This window comes from Vulpes vulpes, chromosome 3 (genome assembly GCF_048418805.1).
Source record: "Vulpes vulpes isolate BD-2025 chromosome 3, VulVul3, whole genome shotgun sequence".
Classification (NCBI taxonomy): domain Eukaryota; kingdom Metazoa; phylum Chordata; class Mammalia; order Carnivora; family Canidae; genus Vulpes; species Vulpes vulpes.
Genome location: NC_132782.1, coordinates 13372065 through 13392597, shown reverse-complemented (window position 1 = coordinate 13392597; position 20533 = coordinate 13372065). Strand labels below are relative to the sequence as shown.

The following is a 20533-nucleotide window of genomic DNA, read 5'->3' as shown; positions in this document are numbered from 1 at the left end:
ACCCAGCTGTGCTTAGTCAACCCATAGACTCAAGAGATGGTAGTTTTACTTTCTTAAGCCACAAAATTCTAAATTAAGCCACTAAGTTCTTAAGTTTTGGATAGTTTATTACATAGCAATAGATAGCCAACAGTGTGTACAACAAGCAATTGTTACTGTTTTTTTCCCAACGATGAGGGAAAATAGCATATACTGGTATTTCTTTGCTCTACTTATAGATTTCGAGGTCAATGTATTCTATATTGTCACTCAATATCAAAGCATTGGGGAAATAAAAAGTAGATGAATTGCCAAACATTTTTTTAAAAAAGGAAAATTTCACTTATACAAAAGACCTCTAGAAGGACTACTGTTTTTGTTCCATTGTAGTCTTCACTGTGGTGTGAATCCTCTCATTTTATCACATACCTGTGAGTTCTTAAATGACTATAAATTATAGGACAGAGACTATGTTTGTCCTAAAGTCAGATATCACAGCCTATTTAAAGGGTGCAGCTCTCACTCACTATTCTCTGCCTATGGCCTTCCAAGATTTACATTCTGTTTGCCTCTCTGCTCCTTGTCCCATCTACCTTTGTAGACATGACAGAGTCAGCATCTACTTTGCTTATCTGCCCCCATTTCTTACTTTTATAGACTTTCTGTACCTTCTTTATAGTTTTTAAACTTCTCCGTATGCTTACTATCTCTCTCCCTCCTGCACCCTTGACCTTGACTAGTTATCTCCCTACAGCTATTACATCTAATGGACACTACTTTTAGATTTCCAATCTTGGCCTTTCTTGTCCTACGCTGAATCATTATTGCTATGCCCAGTGAAGCACTAGACATGGTATTATCTTAATTGCAGGTATATAAATGCACAATGTCTTCTTTCCTCAGGATACAAATGAATGAAAATTATAGTAATCTACAAAACAAAATGGTTATGTGATTCTAGGTAAATTTCCTAATAGAGGTGATGGTATCAAAATATATAACTGCATATTCAGTGACAAGTCATATTCTTTGCTTTCAATATATAAGCAAGCTCCTAAATCCCTTGAAAGTTTCTACTTTCAGGGGTGCAAATTCTTGCCATCTTTGGTAGGTTTTGTCATCAAATATAACATGGGGGCAAAAAAAAAATAAAAAATAAAAAACATGAGAGCAACTGAGCAATCATTATGACATGATCAGTACATTAAAGTCATCCTGTTTTAAGGAGCCACCTTTCCTTTACCAAAAGAGGCCATGACTAATTTAGGAACAGAATATATATTGTGTATCTGCAATGTGAAGAAAATGCTTATTGTAGATTATGATATAAGATTTTACTATGAATAATACATTTTGTTCAGGAACTTTCCTCTTAAACATAGTAATTATTTTAATTATTTCTTCTCTGGCAATTTTTCAATTGAAATTTTCTCATTGTGTTGTTTTAATTGAGAGAACTCAAGCCACAGAAATGTGAAATTATTCAAAATTGCAGCAGTTTTCATTCTATGTGGATTTGAAAAAAAATTCTTTTAAAAACTTCATTTTGAAGAAATGTTTTACGTATTTACTCCTCAGCTATGTGTTTCTTGGCTGCCTTGATCTACCTCCATCTACATGGTGGCAGTACTTTGTATTTCATAAGAGTAGATATCCTAGTGAGGACAATTCATTCAGACTGCAAAGAAAACAGGGAGTTGAGTTGAGATCCTGAAAGCCAAAAGTAAAGATTGTGCTTAGAAACAACTGGCTATCAAATATGGACTTGAACAAGGAGGCAGAGAAAGCAATTCTAACAACTTGTTAGTAGCATGGATAGAAATATTTAGATGACTAGCATGTAGGGATCACAGGTATGGTGGGAGGGGCTTCCTAATGAGGTTCCTTTCATTTTTACCTTTGTGTAGTAATGTTTAATTTACAAAGAACTTCCATGTCCTTTATCTCATTCAGTTCTCACAACAAACACATGAGGGAGGCTGGCATTGTAATGTTTTTCCCTTTTTCACCTATGGGAAAGGAGGTTCCAAAAAGATTATAGATTTCCTAATATCATTAGCTTCCTTAGAAGGTAATCCAAGACAGCCAATAAGAGTTGTCGTTATCTGTGTCTTCTGACTGCTGGGCTCAGGTTCTTGACTGTATGATTCTGTGGCTCAAATTTTGAGATGCATAAAGTTGTAAGTAGTGATAGATAAAGACTGGAAATCACATGAAAGATCGTATCTGCCCGATGCTAAGGAAGAATTAGAATTGGTTAAGAGGATGTATGTTCAGTAAATACTTCTTTATTAAAATCTTTATGATGTATGCACTGAAAATTATACCTGTGTGGAATTCCTGTTTACTGTCATGAGAAAAGCTAAAGAAGCATTCTAAACAGGAAATCTGTGAATAGTATCATTTCATCTGATCATGCTAATTATTGACTACTGTGGTGACCTCACTCATGTGGGTGTGCTGCACAGCCAAACCAAAAGGATTCTTACTTAAGGAATATTATACAAGAGGTGCTATTTACCTTATCTGACCTACTTCGTGGAGCTGCCACCTCTAAAAATACATTTTTTTAAACTCAAGATTTTGTGAAGGCAACAAAAAAATTAAGATGAACAAATGATTACTATGGGCTGTGAATTTCAGTAAACGGTTAAATATAATTTGCATTTGCAACAAACTATAGGTAACATGTCAATGGTTAGAATAAGACTTTTCTCTAGAAATTATGGAAGCATTTAGCGAAATGTACTCAAAAGAAAAGATTTCTCATCAAGACCTAGTACTAGTATTATACTCTTACCCTTGACCATTGATCTATTTTCTGCTTGTTAGGAGCCTAGACGGGTCTATAGTAGAAGGCTATTTCCTTTATCAAGGCCTGTAACACAAATGGCAGATCATCCGGAAATCCTTTGTTTTCCAGTTTGCATTTATTTGAAAATAGAGTCTTAGCCGTATTTCTAAACTGGTTTTTCTTTCCATAAATATGCTTTACAAATTGCCCACGATTAGTTGTTGATGACTATGGAACTGCATTTGTGTGGCACTGCAGTTCTGTCTCTCTATATGCACTCTTTGCTGGGAGCTCATTTAGCTCTGAAAATGATAGCCATAGCCTCAGTCAGCTCAGCTGCTGGTTCTCCAATCTGCCTGATGTCTTTTACTTAGCTACTTCAGGGTCCGACGGCAGTGGGAAGGACTTTGTTAGTTCCTGGCTATTTTCAAGAAAATCAAATAACTTTCAGATCAGTCTGCAATAAAATATAATCTGTCCTGAATGCAGACACTCTATGCCAATGTTTTCAAATTGTGGTTAGAGATCTACAGGTACTAAAAACCGAATCAAATATGAATATGTGATTGAGATTTTTGTTTATAACTGGTAACTGAGTTTTGATGTAAGACATATTTTTAAATTTGGATCATGATTTTAAAAACTTTGAGGGCAGCCCCAGTGGCTCAGCAGTTTAACACCGCCTTCAGCCTAGGGTGTGATCCTGGAGACCCGGGATCAAGTCCCACATCAGGCTTCCTGCATGGAGCCTGCTTCTACCTGTGTCTGTGCCTCTCTCTCTCTCTCTGTCTCTCATGAATAAATAAAATCTTTAAAAATTAAAAAATTAAAACTTTGAAAATTACTCTCCTTTGTTATTTAATGTGTAATAGTACATATCCAACTATTGGCAGATGTTTCAGATTTTTAACTATTAAGCTTTTCATGCTTGCTGTTGGGTCATATCTATATTGAAGTGAATTGCTGAAACAATTACATAAGCGCTGTGAAGAAAAATCTTTCACTTGGTGTCACTGATCAAAGATGTCTCAATATGGGACAGCCTGGTATGTGGGAACACAGGCTTCTGAGCTGGTTGGCCTTTGTTTCTAATCTGTTTCTATAGCTCCTTAGCTGCAGGCCTTGGGTAAGTCACTTAGTTTCTTTGAGCCTCAGTCCCCTCACCTGCAATTTGGGAATATTCATCTCACATGGTTGTTTTAAGGATTAGAGAAATGCATGCAAAGCACCTAGCATAGTACCTGCACATAGAAAGTTCTCATCATATAGATACTATAATTCTAGCAGTGGAAGGATGGTTTATAAGAAGTGTTAAAGCAAGTTATGGAGATACTAGAGCAGTTTCAGGTTAAAGTAAATGTGACCATAGCAACTGATTTTAAAAATCTGAAATATTTAGGGGTGCCTGGGTTGCTCAATCAGTTAAGAATTTGACTCTTGGTTTTAGCTCTGGTAGTGCTCTTATGGGTTGTGGGATCGAACCCTCCTCAGGCTCTGCACTCAGTGGAGAGTCTGCTTGGGATTTTCTCCCTCTGCGTCTCCTCCCACTTGCTTTTACTCTCTTTCTCTCTCTCTCTTAAATAAACAAACAATCTTTAAAAAATCTGAAATATGTAAAGAATCAATACTTTCATCTGGAATTGAAACAAAGACTAAGTAATCTTCTCTATGACCTGAGAGTAAACTATAAAGAAGGATCTAGTCATCTTTCACAGAGGTCAAAACAAGATAATCTGACAATAAGAGAATCTAGTTAGATACAAAAATTAATTTTTTTTAAAAACTTAAAAGTGGCCAAATAATCTAGCAATTGCAATCCCAAGTATATAAATACTCAAGGAAAATGGAAACAGAAGTTGATGCAAAAACTTGTATATGAGTGGTTATACCAGCATTATTTATAATAGTTGAAAGTGGAAACAATATCTTTAGAATGAATAAACAATGGGTTAGATAAACAAAATGTCATGTATCTGTATAAAAGAATATCATATAACTATGAACAGAAATGAAATACTAAAATATGCTATCAATGAATCTAGATGAACCTTGAAAGTATTATGCTAGGTAAAAGAAATCATTACAAAAGGCCATGTATTATATGATTCCATTTATATGAAATGTTCAGAATAGGCTAGTCAGTAGAGATAAAAAATAGATTAGTGACTGCTTAGGGCCAGGGAGGCAGGGGGATTTGGGTAATATTGAAAGGGTATAGGTATCTTTTTCAGATCATGAAAAGGGTTGAAATCTGATTATGGTAATAGTTGCACAACTCTATGAATATATTATAAACTACTGAATATCCTTTAAATGGGTGAATTATATCATTTGTGAATTATATTCTAATAAAGTTGTAATATAGTGGCTAAACATTGGGAAAAGCCATAATAGCTATGAAGCCATAATACTTATGGGGTTGGGCTATCTCAGTAACATAGTGGCCATGGAGTTGTAAAGTGGGGTGGTAATGACTGATTCTGGAATGTTGCCATTATGGGGGGTATTTCTTAATTTTTTGCCAAACTTTATCCTATTTTGGTTTTGAAGATCATTTCAGTCTTGATCATACTGGTAGAATTTTCCTCCTTTAAGGATTTTTATTATTCTGAACTGGCTCTCTCAATACAGAGGAGAAATAAATAATGCATCGAGTAACACAAAAGTAGATTGGTAATGTATAACATCAAATGCTTGCAAAAGCATGCATCATATGGAGACACATTTCTGCTATATACAGATAAAAATGAGATAAATGTCCCATTTTTTTGCTTATTGCTGTCTTTTTCCATATCTATAATTAATGATCAACAACCAAGTGTTTAATACCCTGGATACAACTAACTTTCCCACAGAAATAACCTGTCAGAAATGGGGGGGGGAAAAAAACACGTGCAGTTGGTAGTGCATCAGAATTGTTTAATTCTGTAGCAATAACAATTTTAGCCATAAAGCAGTATACATTGTGATAAAGGATCTGATGTTAGTCTACGTTTATCTAAAGTTAGGAATATATAAGATATAAAATGAAATGTTCTACTACAAACTGACACATAGTTTGGTGATACACAACAAAAATATTTAATTTGGGGATATTCTTATGACATGTGGGAAAAAAACACCCACAAAATCACAGCTTTCTCCAACACATGCATCTCGAAAAATTGCCTGTCTCTTGCCACCTATGCTATGTGAAGTCTAATTTATAACAAAGCTTGTAATGGGCTCTTAAATGTGCTGTACAGATGGAGATTTTGATAATATCACTGGAAACCAAAAGCAGAAATGTGATCTGTCTGTTTTTTGGATTTGTTATCTTCATAAAATGGAATCTCATTATTTTTCATTTCTTTGATTATTTTATCTTCTATTATGGATGAGTTATACTCCAGACTCTAAAAGTCACACAAAACATAATGAAAAAGAATGAAATCCTATTCATCATAAAATATTATTAGTTATAATAATTTCTGAATCAGAGAGAACTGAATATTTTGCATCTAATAACTAGTATCGAGAGCAAATGCAGATACAGGCAACTTGGGGTAATAGTAAGAATTGTGAACTGAGGAATCTTAATTGTACCTGCTGTGCAGCTCACTCATCAAACCTCATTCTTCCCATTTGTAAAGAAAAGGCCAGTTGGACCATATGACCTTTATCTGTATAACATTTTTTTAAGCTTTGGCAGTTTATGATTCTTTGATATGGCACTGAATAGTCTGAAAGAATGGCAGAGAAGAGAATTGTATATCTTTCTCTACGACATCTAAATTAAGCCACCTTTATAACAAATACAGTTTATCTGCTAAGAGTTTTAAGCAATTATGATTTTAAGCCAATAAAAATAAAAAAATTGAAGCCAGTTCAGATATTGTTACAAGGGTGTCTAATGTATATGTAATAAACACTTAATCTAGTAAAGGAAACTCTATTCTATAAGACACACAATCCAGTAGACACACCATCTGAGAATGTGTTTAGGAAAAACAGTTGAGGGGCAGCCTGGGTGGCTCAGCGCCACCTTCAGTCCAGGGTGTGATCCTGGAGATCCAGGTTTGAGTCCCATGTCAGGCTCCCTGCATGGAGCCTGCTTGTCCCTCTGCCTATGTCTCTACCCCTCTCTCTCTCTCTCTTTCTATTTCTGTGTCTCTCATGAATAAATAAATAAAATCTTAAAAAAAAAAGGAAAAACAGTTGAGTTTAGTTCTTCAGGGTAGACCATTAATTATATTTGATCCTGTATCTGATTTTTGGTACAAAATTTTGCTTTTGAATCACTTCTCGGCCTTTTGGCTAAGATCAAGTGGAAATGTTGCTTTTAAAGCTTTTTTTGGAGTAGAATTTTCTCTTCATTTTATGAGTACTGTTCTTTATCAGTGATAAACCTCAATTCTGCATAACATCTGATTATGTGAGGCAATTTACATTGAATCTAAGCCAATCATATTGGCTATGTCTCCCTAACTTTGAAGAACTAATAGTTTAATTTAGAAAATTTCTTGAAGTATTAAAACAAATAAATACATTCTATAATATGTAGTATGTAAATTCAAATACATATACTCAAGAGTGTATATATATATGTATAATATATATGCATATATTTATATAGATATATATGAATATAAATATACATATATCTATATCTATATCTAGAGAGAGAGAGGAAGAACACACACAAAACCAGAATTGAGCATTTGAACATTAAGATAAACTACATCAATTGATTTACATTAATTTATTTGATTATTTCAGTTTGCCTCAAATTTTCAATAATGAAATAAATGTAATCTCAGTGTCAGTCTACATCCAAAATGAGAACTGTTAGAATTGGCTAGTTTGTATTGGCGGCTTTCAGTAAGCAGGACTATCTTAGATGCTAAATCTTAATATTACCTATTCTCTCATGTAAATGTCAAGAAATCTGATGAGATTTAAGTTTCTGAAGGTAGTCTGGGGAATGCTATTTGTTTGTTTGTTTGTTTGTTTATTGTGAATGCTAACTATTTGGACAGAGGCGAAATCGTTCTTAATATTCAAAGATAGCATTATTTGACTTTCATTTTTATGTTTTTCCCCCCACAGCAGAAAAGTGACCTCAACATTTACCCATAAAATGGATGCCTAGATTTGGGACCAAGTTTTTCCCCTGAATGAAACTACACAGCACTAGGGTTTAGCTTCAAAAATACCTCATTCTAGAACAGTAACAGACAATGCAAGGTAATGGCTTTACAAACCAGAGCTAATTCTGGTAAGACAGGTGATGTGTTAATATGGAAATTCCACACCTCCTTCATTTATTTAAGACAGAACCAGATCTTCCTCATTTGGTGGCACTATTTCACAGTGATTTTAAACCTTTTACCCATTTTGTCCCTAAGTGGCAGGGCATATTAGAGAACTAGAAGGATATTTTGTCCCATTAAAAACATGGCAGTGGACACATATTACCAACATTAGTAGATGATACTCTGGTCACTAAATCTAGAGTTTAGCTTTGCCACTCACTGCTTGCATGCACCTGAATAAGTCTTATGTTCTCTAATTCTTACTTTTACTATCCTTAAAATAAGGGATTTCAATGGACTCTCAAGTGCCTTCCATAACCAACTTGATATTTGACTTTCACAGCACACAAAATATTTCCACAAATCTTATGATATTTGTTTCACACAACTCTGTTGGTTATTTATGCCATTCCTATTTTATATATAATTACACTGAGGCCTCCCCACAAAAAACCTTGTAATAAATATGTCATCCAAATTTCTTTTAAAATTATTCAACTGCTGAGGGCACTAATGTGGTCATCTTAATGTATATTATTTAAATGTATAATGGTTTTCTACAACAGTCCTGTTTTATATTTTCATATTATATATCACAGGGGACAAAATTAAAGGGCAGAAAAATTAAGTGGATCTTAATATTACCAAAAATTCTATCATTTTTTGAAAGTTTACTATGTGGCATATACTACTGTGTTACATATTATTTTTAATTCAACTATCCCTGGACAAAATTAAAGGGCATAAAAATTAGGTGGATCTTAATATTACCAAGAATTCTATCATTTTTTTGAAAGTTTACTATGTGGCATATACTATTGTGTTACACATTATTTTTAATTCAACTATCCTTCAAGTGTATAGTAATATTATCTCTGTTTTGCTTATCTCTGTTTTGCAGATGAAAAAAATGAGACTTGGAATGTAGGTACATATTAATAGTTGTATAACAAGTAAATGGTAGAGCCATTTGGAACTTAGATAACAGTTACTCCCAAGATGGCGTTCTCTCAACTATAGCACATAGCCTCTCTTTCTCTTCTTTTTTCTTTAAATATTTATTTATTTTATTTGAGAGAGAGAGACAGAGAGATCAAATGGAGGGAAGGGCAGAGGGAGAGAGAAGAGAAGCAAATGCACAGGGCTAGATCCCATGACTCTGAGATCATGACCTGAGCAGAAATCAACAATTGGATGCTCAACCGACTGAGCCACCCAGGTGCCCCTATCCTGCCTCTTTCTTTCAATAAAATGAACAAGTATGTAAAAATGCAAATATATATATATATATATATATATATATATATATATATATATCCCAATGTTAAATCTAATAAGTATAGTTAAATAAGGCACTTAACATCCTAGGTACTCCCTGTAATAAGTGGCGTTCTCAGCAAATGACCTGTCATTCTCTGAGTTTAGGTTGTTCTCATTCCATTCCCCTCAATAGATGCTTAAGGCATTGCCCTAAAGTCTAAATACAATGAACACATTCACAAGATATCTATGCTTTTTTAAGCTAAAAGGGAAAAATTTAATTTCCCTCCTCAAGAGACCAAACTGCAAGTGCACAAACTAATTAACCATCACCAACTGACGTATTTTACACTGCTGAGGGAGATCAGGGAGTCTTGCACAATTATCTCTTCTAGGAGGGCTCCTAGGACCATTTCTTTCTCCTACAAAACAACAGTATTAGAATGTAAGAAGATAAAGTCAGAAGAATTGAAAAGCCTAAATCACTCTGGAATGAATGAGAATAACCATTACATGAATATACCAACACAGAAATGGACAAAACAGCCCTCTTAATCTCTCTCACTAGGTCTTTGATATTTTAAGACTGAGAAACTACTTTCATTTTTATTCTACCAAAATACATAAGCTTACATTTCAATTCACATAAGTATTGAATTGTGTGCTTGTTACATTTTGGTGGGATTAATGTTGGAAATTATCATTCTAAAGTGATTAATCTCTTTCCCTTTCCCTCACCGTGAAGTCATCAATGAAACACGTTGGCCAGTGCTAACAAGTTTCCGTGGTGTTTTGAGTTTGGGACTCAGTGATTTCCCTGTTTATTTTTTAAATGTAAAGCAGAATATTTTATTTTATTTTATTTTATTTTATTTTTTTTAAAAAATTTATTTATTTATGATAGTCACACACAAAGAGAGAGAGAGAGAGAGAGAGAGAGAGAGAGAGGGGCAGAGACATAGCAGGGAGAAGCAGGCTCCATGCACCGGGAGCCCGACGTGGGATTTGATCCCGGGTCTCCAGGATCGCGCCCTGGGCCAAAGGCAGGCGCCAAACCGCTGCGCCACCCAGGGATCCCAGAGCAGAATATTTTAATAAATTATGCACACAGGTGGATTAAGACACAATTTTTCAAAATATTCTTGGGCAATCTGAAGGCCTCATTTGCCTGTGATTTAACAGAATCATTTTTGCTTTTATAGTGTTTAAATCTAAGAAGAATAAAATGGCAAAATAGATTAATGAGAGCACATATGTTGTAGGTAGGTGGTCTGGAGCAGACAGCTATAAGTGTGACTTATTCTTAGACGATTTTACTCTACAATCTCTAGGGAGCTTTACAACCAGTTTTAGCTTCCTACTGTTGATCTTTCATTATCATCTCCATCATAACTTTTTCTTTGCCCCTCACACGTGGGCACCCTGTCCATCTGCCCACTATGTCCTTCTATCTTCCAACCTGCTGCATTCTCTCTTGAATGCCTAACTTCCAGCTCCACCATTAAAGTTCAGAGTAAGTAGCTGCCTACACCTTTGTCCATTATCCATGTTTTTCATGCAAATTTGTAAGGCAGAGCTATGAAAGCATAACAAGTTAAGTGGCAGCTTGATTTAAGAAAGTTTAAAAACAAACAAAAAAAATTTAAAAAAGAAAGAAAGTTTAAGAACCACTAGGGAAAAAAACTGTCTTGATATGACAACAAATCAGGTTCTTATGATATACATGAAATCATAGTTTGGTTATGCTATCAGGAAACATATACATTATTTTATTATATAGTCCTGTCATTTTAGTCTTCCAATTAGTCCAGAATATTATTTATAATGATCAAGTCCTGACTGAAAAGTAAATTATGGAAATATGCAATATATATCCAGTAAAAGCAAATAAATCTATGATTTATTGAGCACTATGTACCAAGGACTTGCTTTGCATCGACATGTCTAATGCTATCTGAGTGGGAAGTAGCAAAGTCTATGATGTTTGACATTTACACTCGATAGCCGCTGAAAGCAAAACCTTAATGTTTTCTTGCAGTTGTCCTGAAACATGAGTGTTATGCCATGGACTCCGCTGGGGGTACTTTATTTCAGCATCAGCTTTCTAAATATTAACATTTTAATTTCACATATATTTCTTCAAATAATGGGAGCACCATTTGGGTCATGTGGATTTTTAAAAATAGCTTGGTGTCAGGAAATTTGTAAAACTGTATTCATTGTAGTGACTAGTGAGTCACTTTAAATGGTCTAGAACAGTGGTTCTTAATCTATATAGTTACGAATTTCTTTGAGAATGTATTGAAAGCTTTTACTTATACTTTGAGGTCATTTCAAATGGGGTAAGATGGTTAGCAGTTATAAACACAATGCAAAAGATGTTTTAAAATAATCAAGGTAGGCAGTGGAGACAGAAAAGAAATAAAAATGGGAAGAATAATGAAGTTTAGGGTTGATGCACAAAATGTATACCTTAAAGCCCTGTAGATTTGTTGGAGGTAGACTCAAGTTTTGTCGCTGAGCTGTTTATTACTCAGAGCATTATGACTTTCAATGCTAATGAAATAAAAATAAAACCTCTCTACATTGTGCTATTAGAAAACTGTGTTTTATTGTATCTGTAATAAAAATTTTAAGTAGGTTACAATTATTTTTTCCCCAAAATAATATATAATTTTAATGCAATCTAATAAAAATCCCAGTGACTGGTACTAGTGTCAGGATAGGAAGACAGATTAATGGAATGAAATAAAAGGTTAGAAAGAGATCCAATTACATCAGAATTGTGTGATAAAATTGGGATTTTACGGTTGTGGGCAAAGTGTAGATTATTTAAGAAATAGTACTAGGAAAAGTAGATAGTTATTTTAAAAATAAAAAAAATTTGACCCCTACCTTATACTTTGTAACAATATATTTCAGGTTAAATTTTGAAATAAAATCATAAAACAATTATAAGTAATGTGCACTTTTATTAAAACTTGGGGTAAGGAAGGCTCTCCTAAGCATAACAGTGAAGGCCAAAACCATAAAAGACTGATAGAGGTCTAATTGCTTATAAATTTAAAACTTCTATATATCAAAAGCATAAAAAATATTTAGAAATTCAGAAAATATTTAGAAAATATTTAGAAAACATGTATATATGGGGATTCATATATAGATGCATATATATGTGTGTGTGCATATATACATATATACACAGAGATTACAACTGAAAGTGAGCTTACAAATTAGTAAGAATAATTTGAATAGCATAATAGGGAAAAAATGGCATAAAGAAACAATTCTTCCCAAAAGAAATTCAAATGTCAATAAACACATGGAAACATTCAACGACCACAGTAATCCAATAAAGGTAAATAAAATACTGAGATGCCAATAAATCTGATAAAAATGGAAAAATAACAATGACTGTAGCTATGGATCTTAGAAACTGGTGCTCTTACATGCTATTGTGGGAGTGTAAATTGGTTCAAAATTTCAACACAGCAATTTGACATTATATATAAAAAGCCTAAAATAGTATTTGTTCTAGGACATCTTTTAGCATTTAATACACATAATACTGGTCAATTATACAAATATATGTGGAGTCTACATTAGTATCTTTTTTCTTTTGGTTTCATGTACATAAAGGTTAATATTTGTTAGGAAAATTAAACAGGAAACATTTACCACAATGTTATCAGTAGTGATTGTGGGTTTTTGAGATCTCAGGTAATTTAAATTAATTTTCTATTTGCGCGCCCATGTTTTGACTACAGTCTCCAATTTGGAAACAAGAGGCATACATCCCTGGGTACAGTCCCGAGATGGTTATTTTCAGAAGCAGAGTGGGGTTCCTGAGCACATTTAATATGCACAGCAAAGAGCAAAGTGTGTTTAAAGAGGTGCAATGACTTCATCAGGATCAGTGAGCAAATTCTCATCAGTGCCAGTCAATTTCTAGTCCTCAAATATTTAACAGTGCTCTACACTTCCATCTAATGAGGCTTTGTGATACAACACGGGCAGCTATTCAGCTGACTCCACAATGGGACCTGAATTTTGTTTCCAAAGGGCAGTCAAAGAATTAGTAGAGATTCCCTCTTCAATTACACTCACAAGGTCATAGACTTTTTTCTAAGAAAACATAAACACACCACAGTACTAGACCAGAGAATTTGCAAATGGATTAATTGGTGGTAAACAGTTCAACATTAGTTACAGAAATTTAGGAATAAATTTTGATGATATAATTTAAATAGTCTTGTGGAGAAAATACAAATTCAGTATGTAGTGAGAGCAGACTTCATGTCCCATAGCTTCTGAAGTAAAGAAAATTTTGTTTTAATTAAGAAGAAGTCAACACCTTAGAAAATGCTTCAGATTCTGGAAGCACGTTGGAAGCTTTTCTACTGCACTATGCTAGGCCCAATAAATAAACAAGAGATGGCATTAGGTAGATTTTAAAATTTAGGTCAGGAGCTCCTACACTTACTGTGTGATACCCTGTGTACACATTCTGTGTACTTCAATTATCTGATTCATAAAGCAATAATAATAATAGCAATTCCATATGGGTTCTACAAAGATGAAATTAGTAAATGAGCATATTTAACATGTAGCATCTAAAAACAAGCTCTGTTTTAAAAGGTTGTGACAAATAAGTATCCCAAAAATAAAATATCAATGAAATGACAATATGTTTTATATATTTATTTTTTTAATAGATTATTTATTTACTTATTCATTCATTCATTCATTCATGAGAGACACAGGGAGAGACATAAGCAGAGAGAGAAGCATGCTCCATGCAGGGAGCCTGATGTTGGACTTGATCCCAGGACCCCAGGATCACACTCTGGGCCAAAGGCAGATGCTCAACTGTTTAGCCACCCAGGCGTCCCGACAGTATGTTTTATAAACTATAAACCAAAACATTTTGAATATTTAATATGCTCTGACATGGCAAGTTTCCGAAGCAGGCAGGAAAACATTTTGAAAAAAAAAAAAAAACATAGATAGAAACATAACAACTGGAGTTGCATAGCATATAATGTGGATTGATTAAGTGATAAAAATCTAATTGAATAATATCTAATTGAATAATATGAATACTCCAGGAATAGTAACTAAAACTTCTTAGAGAAGGTGGGGTGTAAAATACGCCCTAGAAAAAAAGTACGATTCATTTTGCTAGATAAAAGGTAGGGGTATGAGATATTTAAAATTTGTAGCGGAAGCAAACGAAATTTTATTATCCAATTTCGTATGTGATTTCCTTTTCTGACTCTTTTTTGTCCTCTTCTGTGGGAATCCACTTGTAATATAATTTTTTTTTTTTGTTACTGAATAGGTAGATCCCGTGTTTTTCTTCTTTAAAAGAACTTTAGAAAAATTTCAAGCATATACACAAGTAGAAGGATCATATAATGAAATCCCATCTTCCTTAACTCAGCTTCAAACTGGTTGTCAATATTCTGACATTCTTATTCCATGTTATGGCTTAATTAGCATATACTTTAAACACTAGACTCTTTCTTTATAACCAACTTTTTAAATTTTTTATCTTTTTAAAAGATTATTTATTTATTTATTCATTCATTCATTCATGAGAGACACAGAAAGAGAGAGGCAGAGACACAGGCAAAGAGAGAAGCAGGCTCCATGCAGGGAGTCTGATGTGGGACTTGATCCCGGGACCCCAGGATCACGCCCTGGGCTGACAGCGGTGCTAAACCGCTAAGCCACCGGGGCTGCCCCTATGACCAACATTTAATGTGTAGTTGAGGTAACTATAAAAATATGACTTTTTTTCATTATTGTGCAGTGCCCCAAAGGGGCCTTCTGGACTTTGCTCATCACTTCCTGGAATAAGGAAGGATTAAAGGATTTTGTTCAAAACAAATAGTCTCCCATAAGTTGAATAACACTTTTAAGCAAACTTTTAAAAAACTGAATAATATAAGTACAGAAAACCATGCAAATTGAAAGTATACAGCTGAACTGGTGAATACTCCAAGTGAGTATGTGTGTGTAACTATCACCCACTTCAAGAAATAGTCTACAACTTGGGTACTTCCCTTGTGCTGTCCCAGGCATCATCTTCCCCAATTTTCACCTCTCACCACAGATCAGTTTTGTTTTTGAGTTCTTGCATACATATATTATGCATTTTTTTGTGCCTCCTCAATGTGAACAACACTATGCTCAAGACAAACACCCATATTGGTTGTAGTATTACATATCCTTCTATGGTATGGATATACCAAAATTTATCTAGTCTATTATTGATGGATATTTGACTTGTTTCTACTTTTTAAAAATATTACATATAATGTAATAACTTCTTACATGTGTCTTTTGGGATTATTCATTGCTATTGGGTAAAAATCTACAAGTAGAATTACTGGGTCACACTGATAAATATTCAGTTTTGGTAGATTTGGCAAAAATAGGTTTTCCAAAGCAGATAAACTAAGTATATTTCTTAAATTTTAGCCACAGTCTGGTAGTTGTCTCTAATTTGAACTTAATTTTCAATTACCAAATAACCAAGGAAATAATGAGATGAGCATGTTTCTCTATGTTTACTAACCATTTGGATAGCCTCTTTTGTGAAGTGCTTAGTCAAACTGGTTGCCAATATTTAAAGGAATTTTCTATTATTTTTGTTTAATTTATTTACAGGACCTACTAAGATATTTAGGACACGAGTTCTCTGTACATTCTGAATATGGGCCCTAAACTCCAATTTCAGTTTGCTTACAACCATGACAATACCAAGAGCTGAGCTCAGCCTTTGAACTTAGTTATTGGCAAATTCCTCAGTGGAACAAGGGCTGAGGTCTCTCTTTCTTTTTCCCAGGAAGTTCTGGCATCACTGCTACCCTTAATTCCAATTTTCATCCCTGGCCTTATTAAAGTGCCAGTTTACCACATTCTCCTTGGCCTCTCAGCCCATGTCACTTAAGCAATGGCAAACGCTTTGGGTTGAAAGGCAGAATAAACTTCCAAGTTCACTTGAATGCATTTCCTTTTTCTGCTGGATCTTACAAATCCCACTGGCTGTCTTGTTTGCTCTCCAATACCTCAGACAACTTGGTATTTTAAAAAATCATTATTGTGTTATTGTAGCTCTTTTTAGAGAGATGGTTAGTTTGATACAAACTATTCTGTGATGTCTGAGAACTCACTCTAATGTAGAACTTAGAATCTGGATTTGTTTTTTAAATTTAAGCAGAATTTTGCATGTGAAAATACTTGGCAAGGTTGGAGGGGTGTTGCAGAAAATCCATGATTTTTAATCATTCTTAAAAACATGCGACTAAAAAATCTATTACTACTGTAATTTCTAGGAGCCCAAAAGAGGCTTAAAAATGTGGAGTATTGGCAGGAAGTAGAAAAAATAAGAATCCACTTTTGTGGATATTTAAAGTAACTCATCCAGATCCTACAAATTTCATGTATATGATCCATACTGTAGGGGTAGAAAACTTTCCTTTTATTAATTCTAGGTTCTTTGGCTAGTCTAATAATTAGATTGATTAAAGTAGATTAATAAGAGAAAAGCAAACACATGTTGTGTATATGGCAGCCCCATAAGAATATGAAATGCAGAAATCAGCCAGATGATTGAGGCTTCTGTAACATCTTGAGCCAAGGAAAGGGGTGGGAGTCTGGGAATCCAAAGAGAAGGAAAGCCATTCACAGGAGGGCAGAGGAGGCGTTTGGAAAACAAAATTGACCTATTATACAGGTAAGTTTCTTAGGTAAAAAAGGTATCTCTAGTAAGAGTTTTCTTCCCAGGACAGGCCCCCTTTCCAGTGTAAATTTAGGCAGGTGGGTGGTGGGAGAGTGGTGGAGAAGTAGTGTTTTTCCTGAATGTGCTGAGTTATAAATACATTCAGATCAAAATAATCTTTATGCCAAAGAACCATATTTTGGGGTAGCATACTCTACTCCCCTTCAATAATAAAAGAGTTCAGGGTATGCTGCCCTAAAATCTGCCACTCTGACATAAGGGTTATTTTGAGCTGGATACAATTTCAAAGAACCCAACATACACCCAAAAATTACTGACCTCCCTCTGTCTACCAGGAACAACAGGATGATTCTTCATTACCAGAGGAACCCCGGACTCAGACTACAGATGGCATCAGAATAATCAACATAACAAAACTTATTAACTAGCTGTTATCTTCCATTAGTTTCCTCACATATTTACCTTTTCAGTTTACCATCCCTTAGAGTGGAAACCCCTTTTCCTTTGTCTCATCACTTTTCTAAAAAATGTATGGTTCTTTGCTCCTATACTATAAAAGCCCCAAGTTCAAAGCCTTTGAGATACTCAGTACTGAGTTCTCCCACATGCATCTGTGATACACGTGTTAACAGACTGTGCTTGTTTTTCTCTTGTTCATCTGTCTTTCATCACCTTATTCTGAAGCCCCAGCTACTGAACTTAAGAAAGTATAGGAATTTTTTCCTCCCCTAATTTTGGCAAATAGATGAGATGCCTGGGACATCTCACTAACCCCAGAGGCTACAGTAAATCTTAGGACAACTGACCAAGCAAGTAAAAGGTAAGAATTCTTAGCAAAAATAAGCTTTTCTGATTTCTGTTTGTAGGATCCAGGCAAGAAAGGATGGTAACATTTCTCCTTTCCAAATTAAGTTTAAAAGCAAAAAACCTTTGTGTAAACTACTTCTTTGGGGATGGGGCATTTTGGTCAATTGCTATTGATCCGTTTCCTTTCAGGTAGTCATAATTTTCCTTTGCCTTTATCTTTTGTGGCATTTGTCATAAGGAGACTCATAGGGTAAAACACAAGCATAAATCCCATAAGCCTATTGTTTGAGCTGGCCTCATTGCCTGGTCAGTTTACAGTTCTCACCAGGCCAGAGCTTGTTTGGATGACAAACTTTGCTGTGGGTAACCAATTAAAAAAACCAGATGAGATTCTTCTTCTGTCTTGTTTTATGTCTTGAGAGTTTGGCTTGAATCCAGTGAAAGCATACTCTCCCTGATTCCTCTGCTTCCTGGGAGATATAGGTTCTTGGACCTGCATCTGCAGATGGCCATCTGTCAAGATGAGGACCTGAGATATGTCCCTACTGTCTGTGCCAGCTTTCAGGGGAATTTTTCCAAATAAGATGGTCTCAGCCCATAAGGACCTTTATCATCTTTTCCCTATGTTGCCTTGTCAGTGCTGGAAAAACCTCATGCCTCAATAGCCTACCAAGTATCATAGATTAATGGCTCGGTGATTGAGGCATCTCATTTTTGTGGGAGACTGAAGTTTTCTTACTATCTGGGGGTGAAGTCTGTTTTCTTTGATTATCTTTGGAAGTGACCTTTCTGGGTCATGGGGGCAGCATCATTGGCACCCACTCTAGGGACACCTCTTGTATCCATGTGAGCATTTATTCTAAGCTTGGAAAGTTGCTTCTGGGTCTTTCCATGAAAAGGCTTTCTGGTTTGTGTTGCAATTAGAATAGGTATACCTTTGGTGATCCGATGTGTTGAAGGCTTGACAATAGATCTTTGGTTTGAAAAAAATATATATTTGGAAAATATCTAAAAGGATTTTTAGAGAACTCCCATCCTAAACAAACCTCTTATTGGTACCTATTGGAAGATCACACTAAACATAAAGGAAAAGAAAGAGAGGGAAGAAACAGGAGAGTTCATTTCCTGGTTAACAAGATTAGAAAGTAGAGTTCAGATTTAGAACAAAAAATCGAGCATTGCAAAAGGCACTCAGGCAGTTGTAAGACAAGTACTGATAGCCAGGAAATAGCTTTAGTAAAGGTCCTGGGAATACACAGTAAACCTATGTTTACTGTCCCTTATTCTATAACCAGACTCCAACAACTTCAGGCCTTCTCATACAAAACTCTTGGCAAATATATTTTATATCTCCCACCACAAAGAATTCACTGGGCTGTCTACAGTTAAGGGAAAGAAAGACTTCAAAAACAATTGCCCTAGATTTTTGATAATAAGCAAATATGCCCCTGAACTCCTTTTTCTTATGACTTTTTGTTTAAAACATTACTAGTTTAATAAGACTCCGTTCTCCTTATGACAGAACACCATTGAAAACATTGGTTATATTACCAAGACTTTGACTGGAATTTCATATTTAAGAATGATGTTCATAGAATCAGATAGGAACAGACAGATTTAATAAAGTAAGATTTACTTTACAGAGCCAGTGCTTGCAGGGTCTCTTGAAAAAACTGGTCTCATACCTGACTTACAGGTTCTCAGACTTACAGGTGAGGAAGAAAGATCACTTCCTAGCAGGCCCACGAATCTTAAAATATTTTGGGGACCTCAAGAAGAGAGAAATTTGCTGAATCTATATGTATTAAAGGAAACGTCTGATAGCTACTTCTTAGTTTGACTTTCCAGCCTCAAGAGGCTTTTAAAAGTCGAGTCTGAGATTCCCTAATAAAAGTTCCAGTCAAGGAAAATAGTGTGGAGGTTCCTCAAAAAATTAAAAATAGAACCACCCTATGATCCAGTAACCATATGACTGGGCATTTCCCAATACAAAAACACTAATTTGAAAGGACATATGCACCCCTATATTTATAGCAGCATTATTTACAATAGCTAAATTATGGAAGCAGCCCAAGTGTCCACTGATGGGTGAATGGCTAAAGAATAGTCAGCCATAAAAAAGAATAAAATCTTACCATTTGCAACAATATGGGTGGTTGGGAATGTAATGCTAAGAGAAATAAATCAGTCAGAGAAAGACAAATACCATGCGATTTCATTCATGTGTGGAATTTAAGAAATAAAACAAATGAACAAAGGGAAAAAAATAGAGACAAACCTAGAAACAGATCCTTTACTATAGAGTACAAAAAGATCATTACCAGAAGTGAGGTGGGTGGGGGGACAGGTGAAATAGATGATGGGGATTAAAGAGTACACCAGTGATGAGCACTGAGTAATGTAGAGACTGCTGAATCACCGAAACTAATGTAACATGGTATGTTAACCATACTGGAATTAACATTAAAAACCTAGTAAAATAATATTTATTTAAAAATTTTCCAGTAAAGCAAACTTAAAATAAAAAGAACCTATATGGCCAATCACTAGTCTTGCTGCACTTTTTAAAAAAAAAAAGATTTTATTTATTTATTCATGAGAGACACAGAAAGAGAGGCAGAGACATAGGCAGAGGGAGAGGCAGGCTCC

At 34.8% G+C, this 20533-nt stretch overlaps 1 protein-coding gene and 1 pseudogene across 2 annotated transcripts in view; one reads left to right on the top strand and one right to left on the bottom strand.

Annotated features, from left to right (window-relative positions):
* Positions 1-20533, bottom strand: part of B3GALT1 (beta-1,3-galactosyltransferase 1) — a 504607-nt gene that overhangs the window by 234198 nt on the left and 249876 nt on the right. The gene's annotated exons all lie outside the window — the stretch shown is intronic.
* Positions 7050-7166, top strand: LOC112916602 (U2 spliceosomal RNA; annotated as a pseudogene).